The 15,591-nt window shown below is 43.3% G+C and overlaps 1 protein-coding gene and 1 long non-coding RNA gene across 2 annotated transcripts in view; both read right to left on the reverse strand.

Moving 5' to 3' along the window:
- LOC145451734 (uncharacterized) overlaps positions 1-15,591 on the reverse strand; it is a 41,192-nt gene that overhangs the window by 22,239 nt on the left and 3,362 nt on the right. The window lies entirely within an intron of this gene.
- On the reverse strand, positions 8,348-9,433 carry LOC145451737 (uncharacterized). The gene is made up of 2 exons (XR_013919016.1): positions 9,044-9,433; positions 8,348-8,570 (listed from the first exon to the last, which is right to left on the reverse strand). It is a non-coding gene; the product is annotated as an uncharacterized LOC145451737 (long non-coding RNA).

Genomic DNA, 15,591 nt, shown 5'->3' on the forward strand with positions numbered 1-15,591 from the left:
GCAATCAAAAAAAGGGGGAGATTAATGCTAGAGAGAAAACGAACAAAGAATCTGGATTGACCTTTGTACTCAGACTTGAGACTGGAGTCATTCTACTTGTACTTTTTCACTCGCCTCCTGATTATAATACATTGTAATTTTACTGTGTTTTTCCACGATCCATAGCTGACCTCGGTCGTACACGTCGGTGATAATAGTTGCCTGCCCTGACCCGTTGTTTCGTGGTCCAATTTCATGACCTGGGAGCAATAGCCCGTCAAACTGGTTGACTCGTCGTTCCGCGGTTGATTCAATTTCGTGTACGGGGGGTCATAGGAATAATTGCCGGTCGTGACGTCAGTATAGTTTTCTTCTGATCCATGAGATCCTTGTGCGTATTTTAGGTGTCCATACGTTCGGCTGTGTAAAGTGACGTTTGTGGTCTGTCTCATACTGTCGTACTTGAACCCGCTTGCTTTGTTGTCCACCCAGACAGTAACGAGAAATGATCTGTTATTATTATAAATATGTGTGTCATTTCGAGTCATACCGAGAATCAGAATGAATGTCCTAGTAGAAATTTGTATTAGGCGACCCGACATAGATTAGCTTAAATAAAGTAACATTATGAATATAATTAGTAATTAAACAAATAGCTGATTCTCAATTTTGCTCGCATCAACGTGTTAACCCCCGGTATTACGTACCTAGTATTCGGTGCGAGCAACAAATGTGGCTGTTCCATACCTATACCGCGTTCTAGCGTCTTATGACAGACAGTCCCAACCAAACAATGTGACGGGTTCTTTTACTACTTCACGTCTGGTCAAGCGTAATCGTGCCGGTGCTTGTAAATGATATACAATTTACCGCGGCATATTATTTTTGTATGCTGTATAATGTACACGAGGTACAACTTGAATCGATCAGTTGGCGAACTAATGCTTTACCCGTCTGTACGATCGATCACGAGCTCACCACGCACTTGTCGTTCGATAGCGACTCATTTCGCTATAGACAATCAGTTGTGTTCGCGTGTACCGTAACATATCCTCAACACTTGTTATGCCAACACCCCCAAGCATATTTACAATATCATGCTAAGGAACTATTGCTTCGGCAGCCAGGGACTGTCGTTCGAATTCGACTAATTTCGCCGCAGACAATCAGTTGTGCTCTTGTGTGCCGTAACATATCCTCAACACATGTTATGCCAACACCGCCGAGCATATTGGCAGCATCATACTACGGACATATTGACTCGACAGAGTGTTACTATAGAAATTAAACATGGAATGGCAACGACCAATTTTGCAGCTTCGCTCCGCTTCGCCGGGGCTGGAATGAAGAATTGTTTTGCGTAAGCGACTGTAGGATTTCTGGCAATCCAAAAGCTATCTTCCCGAGCGTAGAAATTATTGAATCTGGTCTTGATCGAAAGCTACTGTTGCACCGATTCCGAAAATATAAATTAAAATATTGTTCGTGTGCTGATCCACCTAGAATATGTCCTCCAAGTCTGAAATATCGGCATTGTTTAGAACAATCGGTTACCCGCAACACAATTGCCATAACAATGACCCGTTGGGATCAGTGGGCTGACCTTATTTGGCTGAAACGCGCTCGGTGGTGCAATAATGGTAATGAATTATGGTAGATCATACGTTATGCGATCTATAGCCTGAGGTGAGGTGTAAAGTAGAGTGGGAGATTTCGAAATCGGAATCCACTGCGACTATAGGATTGCAAAATCAAAGTCCAAAAAATCCGACTGGCACGTAAAGTACTGGTTTCTCCATATATTAGGCTGGGTAAAATGTAACATAAATCCAACTCTCAAAGGCACTGCTGTAAGGGGAGTGTCGTTGTACATTCATTTGCGTACAGCGAAACTTTGTATGCGGTGGTGCAATAATGAGGATGAATTGTGCCAGATCACGTGATGCAATCTATTCTGCTTTCGGTGAGGTGTAAAGATGAGCGGGGAGATTTCGAAATCTGACTCCACCCCGACTCGGGTTGCTAAATCAAAGTCCAAAAATCCGGCTGGCTCGTAAAGTCCTGTTATTTCCACATGTTGTGAGGGTAAAATATAGCATAAATCCGACTCTCAAGGCCATTTGGCTGCATCCAGTCCGGCGATAGCTCGCTTCACCGTCGATCAGCTGACTGACCTTATTTTGCTCGGTTTCGGTGCCAGGGCTGGATACGGTCAAGTGACCACCCAGGCACGATAGTTCTACTATCTTTACACGATATGGAGATGACGTTGCATATTCATTTGCGTACAGCGAAACCTTGTATCGACCCATTGTCGGAATTATGTTCAACTATACAGGTGTTATTACTGCAATAAGGTTTAGCAACACAAGAAGTATATTAGCAAAGTCCTATCCACCACAAAACGATAATACCTATACCCTACCAACAAACAGACAAACAAACTTGTCGCTTGAATACTTGTAATTTCATTGTGGTCAGATGTACGCAAATCAGCTGTGATCAATCGAGCGTGACACAATCGATGTCAGTCATCAACCCGCCTGTTTGACAAAACTCTCGTTTTCGGGTTGACAGCAACACAGTGCGATATATTTGATGTCCCCGTCGACCCTCCTAATAGGGTTACCATGCGGCCTCATTTAGGGGAGCATATGTCCTCCTTTTCACAGATATGTCACCCCTTCGCCCAAATATACTCTCTTTCTGTCAATTTGTTCTCCTTGTTAGCTTAAAATATCCAAAAAACACCACGAGTAACACAAAATGCGGGGCTAGATTACGAAAGTCGGGTATTTAGGTAGTCAAGTCGGAAAAATGACCCTACGATGGCATTGCGCAGGCTATTACGTGGATACGGGTCTGTGTAAACATGTATTGGTGACTAGTAAAAGCGACACAAGCTACCATTACATGATAAAATCGAGCGCACTCGATCGCCCCTGTCGGGGTGTACCCACCTTAGTACAGCCAAATGATCCAATGTCGTACCGAGAATAGCCGGGGTGGAAGTACATCATTCTCACAAGATGTACTTTGGAGCGTGTGTGAAATCGGCATCGCCCGTTACTCGACCGAAGCAAGTAGTCACTGCAATCCCTCTCTGTGTATACACAACGTACTAGGTGCTGCAGATCCAGACGAAACTAGGCATTCTGGCGAGGTTATCAAGATAGCTGGAGCGATTTACAACACATGCTAAATTTACTTCAAAACGGAATGACAATATATAGCTTTGGAGTACTCAAGTAACTTTAAAATTAAACGTCGGTATCGTGAAATCGCTTTCTATTCTAATTATAAAAGAGTAGGTCCCCATAACACTGTCGAGCTAAAGTACGTTGGTAACTGTGATAGTAGACAAAACTGACTCGAGTACCTCAGAAATAGTGACTGTATTTCGTTTGCTGACCACGCGCCTGTTTATTCACACCGACTGACTCTCCTAGTAAGCAACTGCGCCCCCGCCATCTTCTTATTGCTCAAATAATTTTACAATTCACGAAATCCATTCTCATTTGTCGGTAGTTTTATCAGCACAAAAGTCACAGTTACACAAGTCTCGTAAATAGGTGTCGATACACTACAATCGTTTTATCGCCACTATTCAACTCATAGCTCGATCACACGACTGACGTTTCCGCAGATCAATTTTTGACGTTTGATCAACTCTTGCCTGGTTATGGGGTTTCTAATCACAGGGCGATTGAGATTCGGGTGTGTCTTTTCGATACGTTGCGCAAACTCGATACCTTTCGTTCGGAGTACGTATTCACACTGCGGAAACCATTTTGCATGTTCTGTCCAAACCTCGTCTTCACGGTCCCAACGAAGCCCGCCGTCACAGTAAAAGCATTTGGTTCTGTCCGAATCAATGTAGTAAAACCCTGCTTTTGCCAACTGTTCAACACATAGCTCTAATTTTATTCGGTTCCCAGCCCTTGTCGAACGTTGCGATTCTTTTTGACAACGACGACATGCGAGGGTTCACGGGTTTAAGACAAGGAAATAGTTGCTCAAGACGTCGCTTTTCGTCCTCGGAGGGTTCCTCTGGTTCTTGCAGATGTAAAGTGAGACGTCGTATTTTGTCGTCAAGCAACTTATCCAAATTGTCTCGTTCGTACTCGGTTAACGCCACATTCCCCGAATCGTCGCCACGTGCGAAACAACAATCAGGGCGATACGTCAAGTGTATTTCAGATATATCGTCTGTAGGCCTCCAATTGCGTAGAACGCCGGAGCAGTTGAAGCACTGCGTTCTGTCCAGGTCACCGAGGTAGAATAAACCTTGTTTTGCCAACTCGCCGACCGCCCGTGGTATGGGATAGCTGGGCCATTTCTCAAAGGTTTCGCGACGCTTCGACTCCTTTCGCAAGTCGAGATTCCTAACCCGATACTCGTGCTCTTGATCAACGATATTCGCAAAGTTGATGTTGGCGTTTCCAGCGGCTTTACACTGTCTCAATAAACTTTTGAAATTCGATTTCACAATAGGTATGTTCAACGCGTCTCGTACACAATTCGCGTCATGACGCCGTAGACTCGACCCGGTCCATCTTTCGAGGTACACACTGCATCCAAAGCATTTGATTTTGTCTTCAAATCCTAGCCAGTAGTATCCTTCAGACGCTAAATCGGTGCGTGTTGCGTATGATACTTTAGAGAATTTGGCGAACGTGGCGAGTCTGTACAATTCAGTGCGGTGAGAACCGGAAGCGATATACACGCGTTTCTGTCCGGGTGGATCAGAGTATCTCTCCATTCGCGTTATGCCAAGCTCTTTCATAAACATGGAGTACTAAGACAGAGCTTTTTGTGTCTAAACCTGTACCATAGCTCACACATATATATTCCTAGTTTATCCTTGCGAGCTCTATCGATTACTGGTTAGTTGTACTTTTATGTGTGATTGACAACCGTTAGCTGTCGCTATTGCACCATTTATATATGTGTTATACCAGGAGCGGTCAACTTCTGCAGCCCGCGGGGCGTGTATAGCATAATTAGGTACTCGGTGGTGCGAATTGCTGAATCGATACATTATTCGACCACCGATCAGCATATGCCAGGAATAAATCGTATTCAATCAATGTATTTTAACAACAGCAATGTCAATGCAAAGCCGTATCTCGCCGATATTAACGAGGACAAAGTGGATTTGAGAACAGTATTTTTATACAGGCACCGCCATGTCTGCTTCTCTCTCACGGTGCAATACTTAAATAAGATTTCATAGTGATCTATAAGCCCGATACCCTGAATTGACAGAGATATCAATTCATTAAAGTTGTTTTCTAACGACATTACAGAGAACAACGCGTACCAGTAAACACAAACCGAATTGTCCCACTGTTGCGTCAATTCACCGCCGACTCAGTATGAGACACTCTCAACCAGCGAATGTACATTAGGCAACCGAAACAGGTGACCTTGCGAAGGGGGTGTTTTCGATAACACCGATACGGCAACTTAATTCTTTCTACTGACAATGTGATGGAGAGCGGCTTAATTCATCAGACAAAGACTGGAGGCAACAATAACTAGCAAACACAAATCTAATGGCCACACCGACATTAACAGGTATTCGATTGACCCGAAAATACCAACGTCACCCAACGGCTGCAATGACACGGGTACGATGCGGGGTACGAAGCATTTTGAACGGTGTTGCTCAGTTGCGGTTCTTGGCCTTCCAAGACCTCTGTTAGCATCGGTCTATCTCACTGTTTGGAGTGCCAATGCCAAACGTCGTAATAGTGATCACTCGGTCATGTGTAGAATATAGAAATTGACGCCTGGCCTATTTGCACGACCTCATGGCTTTGGCAAGCTTACTAAAGCGGAAATTCACAAAGTCACTTGCGTACGTGCTTTCATGCCTTTGAATGTTTGTTATCATCGAGTCTGGTCATAAATAGACATGGGCACAAATTTGATGCGTTCAGCACAATATACGTTTACCACATCTCATTCCGGACCGCAACCGATCGTTTACCGCACCCTCTATATGGCAAACGTCGCTTTTGCTCATAGGTAAGCCGATGATCTGTGAAAACACATGCGCTAACGTGCCATTTAGTTATTCCTTCAACGTCACATGACCGCCTATGAAGGTTTTTTGGGTGCCCACCAATACAGTGTTGATCCATAGGGACCCCACTGCGTGCTATACGCCCAAATAAATATGTTTACTCTGGTATACACCTGGTGTGGAGCAGTGAAGTGGATGCAGAAAGTAAATTAGACAACGCAAACCAGTTGACAACGTCGATTAATATACGGGGGTTGATAAATTTTGTCAAGTGACTTTTGAATGGATGTTATTTGTTTGTTGTTTGATGGATAAGATTGTATTCATTCATAAACTACTAATATACTTCTTGTGGTGCTAAACCTGATTATACAGATGAATCAGACAGTATTCCGCCAATTGGGACTAGTTGCCCGTCGTCGTGATTGACCTCCTAGTTCGTGGTGGTAACGAATAATGTTTAACACAAAGTGTAAATCGTACAATAGCGACAACCAACTGTTTTCAGTCGCCCACAACAATACAACTAACCAATATTCTATGGAGCTTTCAAGAATAAACTAGGAGTACAAACGGTTAGCCCTAACTTGTCGTTCGACGACTGATTAATCCGATATCGTCACGACGGAGGACGGTAGTAGTTGCCCGTACGATATAGTAAATCAATCTCAAAATCTAATGCAATCCTAATCCAGCAAAATTTCGCAAATACGTTTTTCTGAATCCTAATCAATACTCATCTTTGGCGTATACGTACAAGTTTCGTCAAAACAACAGATTGATGGAGCGTGGCTGACATCGATTGCGACACTCGATCACAGCCTCTTCTGGTGAAATTTTTCGAACGGTAAATCCAAGGCTAGGTCGAGGGGGTCAAACAGCATTTCTCTTACGGTAACACTCCGCCGAGTCAATACGTCCATAGTATGATATTTGTCGCAACTATGTTTTGTTGAGGGTGTTGAGGATATTTTGCGGTGTGTGTTTTTCACAGGCTACAAGTTACGATAGGGGATGACGTATTTTTATATTTATACCGCTAATTTCATTAGATTGACTAGAAAACAATGTCATTTCTTCTGACTTGACTACCGAAATACCCGTCAATTACTTGTGTTGTTCGAGTTAGCTAGATGAAAGGTCACTCACCGAAATCGACCAGTCCTACATTTCGCGTTATTTGTGGTGTTTTTTGTTATTTTAAGCTGAAAATAAGGAAAAATTTACAAAAAAAGGAAGACATTTAGGGGAAGGTTGTACATATCTGGGGAAAGGAGGAGGACAACCCTATAAATATAGGAATCGATGTGAACATCAAATGTATCGCATTGCTGTCAACCCACTCGAATATGCGAGTTTAGTCAAACAGGAGATTGACGACTGACACCGTTTGTGTCACGCTCGATTGATCACAGCTGGTTTGTGTGCATCACACCGCATCGAAATTACAAGCATTCGAGTGATGACCGTTGGGTTTGCTGACAGTTAAAGTTGTTATCGTTGTGAGATGGATAAGATTTTGCCAATATACTTCGTGTGGTGCTAAACCCTACTACAATAACAACACATGTACAGACAAATCAAACAAAATTCCGGCAATGGTTCGATACAAAGTTTCACTGTACGCAAATGAATATGCAACGAAACCCCGCATATCGTGTAATGACAGCAGAACCATTTTGCATAGACGGAGGTGGTCACGAATCGGTTCCGGACCCCCGAATTTTATCGGTTTTGAGTGAAGTCGGACTGGATACGGCCACGTATCTTTGAGAGTCAGATTTATACTAGATTTTATCCTCACAATATGTGGGAATAACAGGACTTTGCGTACCAGCCGGGATTTACTCCAATTCGCAGTGCAAACTGGCTTTCGGTACACCTGAGAATGCGCGTCCACCCCTCCAAGCACATAGTTACGGGGTATGGCGGGGACCCGGAAACTCGGGGTATAGCTTATTAGTAATTCTACCGGATGACTTATTTTAGCACTGCACTGAAAAAAAAATTTACCTCGATTTACCGCGAAATGTCTGGAAGCAGGGTGGCCAGCCACTTGGCAGTAATATAACATTACCGTCACTCAATGTAAATTTAACTTACACCCGTCCGGTAATCTAACTTTACATGCCAGACTGTAATGTTACAGTCACCTCTGGTATATTCAATCTACATTTTCTTCTGTACATTTACCACCGAGACTAATTTTACCACCTTACCTACCTACAACCCTACATGCTGTCCTTGTAAATCAGATTACATGCCAGCTGGTAAATTCACGTCTCAGCCTACATCCATACCTATCCAAAGCAACGCGATGCCAAAATACCGCAAAAGTTTCTTCACGCTCTCAAGACGACATTAGGACAACTGTATATTCATTCATGATTCATGATGAAAAAGTATTGCTGCTGGAGGTATAATTATTGTTTAGAAGGCATGCAAATATAGCACGAGTGGTCCCAAGGAAAGGTGAATTAATTCCAACGCCGGATAAACTTCCAATTGTTTCTTTTTCTCGTCTTCATTCTTTCTGTGTGACTAGTATCTTGCAGTTCCACTAAAAATAAATCATGCGTAAGTCGCTATACTAAGCCAAGTTGCTAACCTAGACATGACTTATAAAGACCAAGACAAATAGGCTAACAAAAATAAAACAAGTTTTGACGTACCGGTACTGGTACATTGTGAGTTGACGACTCCTCATTTGACATGATATAGCAGAGATTCATGACTTAAATGATCAATGTATTGAAAGAAAAGGTGCCTCATTTGATGCGGCATGTGAGCCAAACATATCGAGCAGTGGATGAAAACATATGACCCGATAAATGTCAATAACAAGCTAACAGTTTCAACTACTCCTCGGTAGAGTATGATGTGGTGTCGCAGGTCATTATACAAGTCGACCAATATCCCAAAATAGAGAATGGGGCGACTGAAATATTTAAATCATGAAACCAAAGTCATCCGGGTGGTGTGCACAGTCGTAGATATTCACGGTAACTAATACTATACAGTGGGCTACTGTACCTTTTACGATGCGCATCCCATTCATCAGTCCTGGGAATCTTCAACGAAAGTCTCTACTTTCTTCGATCACAAGTCACAAGCTTCGCACCGTCAGCATTTGCATGCCCAATGCTCAATATTAATGGCCGACCAGTCGGCTACTCGGCTCGACACGCCGACGACTTTGAAATAAGTGATATTCATCCGCTCACATATGCCACCAATAATATTTACTGTCCACGTTATAATGTTCAATCCAGGTTGGTTTTTCATACAGAAACATCTATCAACACCTATAGTCCCTTTCTTTTGCATCTAATTTCGTATATATTGATATTTATTGCTCCACGTGTGGTTCCCTACTTACTTACCTGACCGGACGCTATTTGTGATGTCACAGTTGATTGTTGGTTGTTTTTACTACGAATCTCAGAAAAACCCGCAATGCGCAACCTAAGGTAACCTATTATAGGTCGCCGTGTCCGCCATTAAGAAATGGTCAACTGAGCCTGCTGTGCTGATATTTCTAGTTTCAGGAATAAGATTATATATCCTAAACTGATTTTTGTAACTCATTAGCCCTATCTGTTACAACAAATCTAACCGCCGAGACCGACTGTGTAGCCATAGCCTTAATATAATGTCTATGGTGTAACTACATTGTCAGCTGCTTCTTGCACCCAACTATGCACTATACCGAAATTAGTACTAGGGTCAACCAGTTCCGTGTGACCTAATCCGTCTCGCGAACGAGGTTGAATCAGGTCAAATCGCAACGAGAATGATATCAGTGACATGCACTTCCACGTATCCACTGGTTGCTGGGGCTTGGAAGCTAATCAATTTTACCAATAGCGTGTTAAAATGCCGTAGCGAGTAACTGTCAGTAACCTTGCGAAGAAATTCTGGTAACTTGACTTAGCAGCTAAATTAATGTAATATTACATATCAAAATGTAAAATGACAAGCTACACGCTGCTATTGGCTGCGACCGGTAATTCGTTGTTAAATTTACAGAAATTTCTTTGTAAATCTACCAGATTTTTTTGTGTGTGGATGATTTTAATGCTTCACGTTTGCCGTGTTTTATCTGACGAGTGTAAAATTTCAACTAGATGTACGCTGTACAAAGTGTACACTGTACATACCACCGACAAAGCAGCAGCGTTCAAAAGTGCGTTTAACCCAACGGAAACACCACTAATTACGTTACTATTTGAAACCACAGACATAGTGGGGTTTATTTGGCAAAATTAACACCCATTCAAAAGTCACTTGACAAAATTTATCAACCCCCGTATATTAATCGACGTTGTCAACTGGTTTGCGTTGTCTAATTTACTTTCTACATCCACTTCACTGCTCCACACCAGGTGTATACTGGAGTAAACATATTTATTTGGGCGTATAGCACGCAGTGGGGTCCCTATGGATCAACACTGTATTGGTGGGCACCCAAAAAACCTTCATAGGCGGTCATGTGACGTTGAAGGAATAACTAAATGGCACGTTAGCGCATGTGTTTTCACAGATCATCGGCTTACCTATGAGCAAAAGCGACGTTTGCCATATAGAGGGTGCGGTAAACGATCGGTTGCGGTCCGGAATGAGATGTGGTAAACGTATATTGTGCTGAACGCATCAAATTTGTGCCCATGTCTATTTATGACCAGACTCGATGATAACAAACATTCAAAGGCATGAAAGCACGGACGCAAGTGACTTTGTGAATTTCCGCTTTAGTAAGCTTGCCAAAGCCATGAGGTCGTGCAAATAGGCCAGGCGTCAATTTCTATATTCTACACATGACCGAGTGATCACTATTACGACGTTTGGCATTGGCACTCCAAACAGTGAGATAGACCGATGCTAACAGAGGTCTTGGAAGGCCAAGAACCGCAACTGAGCAACACCGTTCAAAATGCTTCGTACCCCGCATCGTACCCGTGTCATTGCAGCCGTTGGGTGACGTTGGTATTTTCGGGTCAATCGAATACCTGTTAATGTCGGTGTGGCCATTAGATTTGTGTTTGCTAGTTATTGTTGCCTCCAGTCTTTGTCTGATGAATTAAGCCGCTCTCCATCACATTGTCAGTAGAAAGAATTAAGTTGCCGTATCGGTGTTATCGAAAACACCCCCTTCGCAAGGTCACCTGTTTCGGTTGCCTAATGTACATTCGCTGGTCGAGAGTGTCTCATACTGAGTCGGCGGTGAATTGACGCAACAGTGGGACAATTCGGTTTGTGTTTACTGGTACGCGTTGTTCTCTGTAATGTCGTTAGAAAACAACTTTAATGAATTGATATCTCTGTCAATTCAGGGTATCGGGCTTATAGATCACTATGAAATCTTATTTAAGTATTGCACCGTGAGAGAGAAGCAGACATGGCGGTGCCTGTATAAAAATACTGTTCTCAAATCCACTTTGTCCTCGTTAATATCGGCGAGATACGGCTTTGCATTGACATTGCTGTTGTTAAAATACATTGATTGAATACGATTTATTCCTGGCATATGCTGATCGGTGGTCGAATAATGTATCGATTCAGCAATTCGCACCACCGAGTACCTAATTATGCTATACACGCCCCGCGGGCTGCAGAAGTTGACCGCTCCTGGTATAACACATATATAAATGGTGCAATAGCGACAGCTAACGGTTGTCAATCACACATAAAAGTACAACTAACCAGTAATCGATAGAGCTCGCAAGGATAAACTAGGAATATATATGTGTGAGCTATGGTACAGGTTTAGACACAAAAAGCTCTGTCTTAGTACTCCATGTTTATGAAAGAGCTTGGCATAACGCGAATGGAGAGATACTATGATCCACCCGGACAGAAACGCGTGTATATCGCTTCCGGTTCTCACCGCACTGAATTGTACAGACTCGCCACGTTCGCCAAATTCTCTAAAGTATCATACGCAACACGCACCGATTTAGCGTCTGAAGGATACTACTGGCTAGGATTTGAAGACAAAATCAAATGCTTTGGATGCAGTGTGTACCTCGAAAGATGGACCGGGTCGAGTCTACGGCGTCATGACGCGAATTGTGTACGAGACGCGTTGAACATACCTATTGTGAAATCGAATTTCAAAAGTTTATTGAGACAGTGTAAAGCCGCTGGAAACGCCAACATCAACTTTGCGAATATCGTTGATCAAGAGCACGAGTATCGGGTTAGGAATCTCGACTTGCGAAAGGAGTCGAAGCGTCGCGAAACCTTTGAGAAATGGCCCAGCTATCCCATACCACGGGCGGTCGGCGAGTTGGCAAAACAAGGTTTATTCTACCTCGGTGACCTGGACAGAACGCAGTGCTTCAACTGCTCCGGCGTTCTACGCAATTGGAGGCCTACAGACGATATATCTGAAATACACTTGACGTATCGCCCGGATTGTTGTTTCGCACGTGGCGACGATTCGGGGAATGTGGCGTTAACCGAGTACGAACGAGACAATTTGGATAAGTTGCTTGACGACAAAATACGACGTCTCACTTTACATCTGCAAGAACCAGAGGAACCCTCCGAGGACGAAAAGCGACGTCTTGAGCAACTATTTCCTTGTCTTAAACCCGTGAACCCTCGCATGTCGTCGTTGTCAAAAAGATTCGGATGATGATGATGATGATGATGAAAATGATTCGGACAGAACCAAATGCTTTTACTGTGACGGCGGGCTTCGTTGGGACCGTGAAGACGAGGTTTGGACAGAACATGCAAAATGGTTTCCGCAGTGTGAATACGTACTCCGAACGAAAGGTATCGAGTTTGCGCAACGTATCGAAAAGACACACCCGAATCTCAATCGCCCTGTGATTAGAAACCCCATAACCAGGCAAGAGTTGATCAAACGTCAAAAATTGATCTGCGGAAACGTCAGTCGTGTGATCGAGCTATGAGTTGAATAGTGGCGATAAAACGATTGTAGTGTATCGACACCTATTTACGAGACTTGTGTAACTGTGACTTTTGTGCTGATAAAACTACCGACAAATGAGAATGGATTTCGTGAATTGTAAAATTATTTGAGCAATAAGAAGATGGCGGGGGCGCAGTTGCTTACTAGGAGAGTCAGTCGGTGTGAATAAACAGGCGCGTGGTCAGCAAACGAAATACAGTCACTATTTCTGAGGTACTCGAGTCAGTTTTGTCTACTATCACAGTTACCAACGTACTTTAGCTCGACAGTGTTATGGGGACCTACTCTTTTATAATTAGAATAGAAAGCGATTTCACGATACCGACGTTTAATTTTAAAGTTACTTGAGTACTCCAAAGCTATATATTGTCATTCCGTTTTGAAGTAAATTTAGCATGTGTTGTAAATCGCTCCAGCTATCTTGATAACCTCGCCAGAATGCCTAGTTTCGTCTGGATCTGCAGCACCTAGTACGTTGTGTATACACAGAGAGGGATTGCAGTGACTACTTGCTTCGGTCGAGTAACGGGCGATGCCGATTTCACACACGCTCCAAAGTACATCTTGTGAGAATGATGTACTTCCACCCCGGCTATTCTCGGTACGACATTGGATCATTTGGCTGTACTAAGGTGGGTACACCCCGACAGGGGCGATCGAGTGCGCTCGATTTTATCATGTAATGGTAGCTTGTGTCGCTTTTACTAGTCACCAATACATGTTTACACAGACCCGTATCCACGTAATAGCCTGCGCAATGCCATCGTAGGGTCATTTTTCCGACTTGACTACCTAAATACCCGACTTTCGTAATCTAGCCCCGCATTTTGTGTTACTCGTGGTGTTTTTTGGATATTTTAAGCTAACAAGGAGAACAAATTGACAGAAAGAGAGTATATTTGGGCGAAGGGGTGACATATCTGTGAAAAGGAGGACATATGCTCCCCTAAATGAGGCCGCATGGTAACCCTATTAGGAGGGTCGACGGGGACATCAAATATATCGCACTGTGTTGCTGTCAACCCGAAAACGAGAGTTTTGTCAAACAGGCGGGTTGATGACTGACATCGATTGTGTCACGCTCGATTGATCACAGCTGATTTGCGTACATCTGACCACAATGAAATTACAAGTATTCAAGCGACAAGTTTGTTTGTCTGTTTGTTGGTAGGGTATAGGTATTATCGTTTTGTGGTGGATAGGACTTTGCTAATATACTTCTTGTGTTGCTAAACCTTATTGCACTAATAACACCTGTATAGTTGAACATAATTCCGACAATGGGTCGATACAAGGTTTCGCTGTACGCAAATGAATATGCAACGTCATCTCCATATCGTGTAAAGATAGTAGAACTATCGTGCCTGGGTGGTCACTTGACCGTATCCAGCCCTGGCACCGAAACCGAGCAAAATAAGGTCAGTCAGCTGATCGACGGTGAAGCGAGCTATCGCCGGACTGGATGCAGCCAAATGGCCTTGAGAGTCGGATTTATGCTATATTTTACCCTCACAACATGTGGAAATAACAGGACTTTACGAGCCAGCCGGATTTTTGGACTTTGATTTAGCAACCCGAGTCGGGGTGGAGTCAGATTTCGAAATCTCCCCGCTCATCTTTACACCTCACCGAAAGCAGAATAGATTGCATCACGTGATCTGGCACAATTCATCCTCATTATTGCACCACCGCATACAAAGTTTCGCTGTACGCAAATGAATGTACAACGACACTCCCCTTACAGCAGTGCCTTTGAGAGTTGGATTTATGTTACATTTTACCCAGCCTAATATATGGAGAAACCAGTACTTTACGTGCCAGTCGGATTTTTTGGACTTTGATTTTGCAATCCTATAGTCGCAGTGGATTCCGATTTCGAAATCTCCCACTCTACTTTACACCTCACCTCAGGCTATAGATCGCATAACGTATGATCTACCACAATTCATTACCATTATTGCACCACCGAGCGCGTTTCAGCCAAATAAGGTCAGCCCACTGATCCCAACGGGTCATTGTTATGGCAATTGTGTTGCGGGTAACCGATTGTTCTAAACAATGCCGATATTTCAGACTTGGAGGACATATTCTAGGTGGATCAGCACACGAACAATATTTTAATTTATATTTTCGGAATCGGTGCAACAGTAGCTTTCGATCAAGACCAGATTCAATAATTTCTACGCTCGGGAAGATAGCTTTTGGATTGCCAGAAATCCTACAGTCGCTTACGCAAAACAATTCTTCATTCCAGCCCCGGCGAAGCGGAGCGAAGCTGCAAAATTGGTCGTTGCCATTCCATGTTTAATTTCTATAGTAACACTCTGTCGAGTCAATATGTCCGTAGTATGATGCTGCCAATATGCTCGGCGGTGTTGGCATAACATGTGTTGAGGATATGTTACGGCACACAAGAGCACAACTGATTGTCTGCGGCGAAATTAGTCGAATTCGAACGACAGTCCCTGGCTGCCGAAGCAATAGTTCCTTAGCATGATATTGTAAATATGCTTGGGGGTGTTGGCATAACAAGTGTTGAGGATATGTTACGGTACACGCGAACACAACTGATTGTCTATAGCGAAATGAGTCGCTATCGAACGACAAGTGCGTGGTGAGCTCGTGATCGATCGTACAG

The sequence above is a fragment of the Botryllus schlosseri genome, chromosome 12 (assembly GCF_051294905.1).
Source record: "Botryllus schlosseri isolate E-star chromosome 12, Bs_hap1, whole genome shotgun sequence".
Classification (NCBI taxonomy): Eukaryota; Metazoa; Chordata; class Ascidiacea; order Stolidobranchia; family Styelidae; genus Botryllus; species Botryllus schlosseri.